Source organism: Buceros rhinoceros, unplaced genomic scaffold (genome assembly GCF_000710305.1).
Source record: "Buceros rhinoceros silvestris isolate BGI_N320 unplaced genomic scaffold, ASM71030v1 scaffold34155, whole genome shotgun sequence".
In the NCBI taxonomy this organism is placed as follows: domain Eukaryota; kingdom Metazoa; phylum Chordata; class Aves; order Bucerotiformes; family Bucerotidae; genus Buceros; species Buceros rhinoceros.
Genome location: NW_010411809.1, coordinates 16,691 through 17,581, shown reverse-complemented (window position 1 = coordinate 17,581; position 891 = coordinate 16,691).

Below are 891 nucleotides of genomic sequence, written 5' to 3'. Positions count from 1 at the left end.
CGGCTGCTCTGTAGATGTCTGTTGACGTTACCCTCTCTCATAAGATACAAGTGGAAGGTAATGAAATTCAGGCTAAGTGTAAGTAATGCACTATTTGGGATTTGTGTAAGTGTGATGGCCTTTTGTGGTAACTTAGACTCTTTAACGAGAGCTTAGGTTTATGGCATGTAGTTCTGTGAAAATACCTTGCTGCTCGGTGACAGAAAAGCAACTTATTGGGAAAATATTACGTCACTGTTTGCTCACTTTGGACCTTGACTGTGTGTGCAGATATGGTTGTTCCCCCTCTACCTTGCAAAAAGGGTATGGCGAAGGTGGAAGAGATGCAGAGGAGGTGACAAGGGTTGACGAAATTGTAGGATGACTCTTGGCCAAAGAAGGACCAAATAATCTGGCACTATTATGTAAAAAGGTTGTGGGGAGGTCTGTGGATCTTCGTAAAATTAAGAGCAATAAATGCAAAGATAAGGAACTTTGTTTCATTACAAGAAATTTAGCATATCAGGTGATAGTAACTAACAGGCCAAAGGACAAAGAAAAGCAAATACTTTGTAACACGGAATGTTCTTCACTCTTGTCACAGTTTGTGTGTGAAAACTTGCCAGACAAAGTCAGTAGTTCCTGATGGATTTCTTTCACGAATATGTAAATATTGCCTCAGGTTAAGGAAGTTAAAAATAGGTAGTGATTAGGAGAGTTTCTTCATGAAAAATCCCTGCCTGCCTAGTTCTTCTGCTCTTTCTTTGGCAGCTGTTGTTGGCCCCGGGGCTATAAGACATCTCTGCGCTGTCCAGATACAGTTTTCAATGTACCTGCCCTAAGCTGGCATACAGCAGCAGTGCTGGAAGGTCAGATGTGTTCTGCTCCTTTTCTTTGGCTTTACAAAGGGCA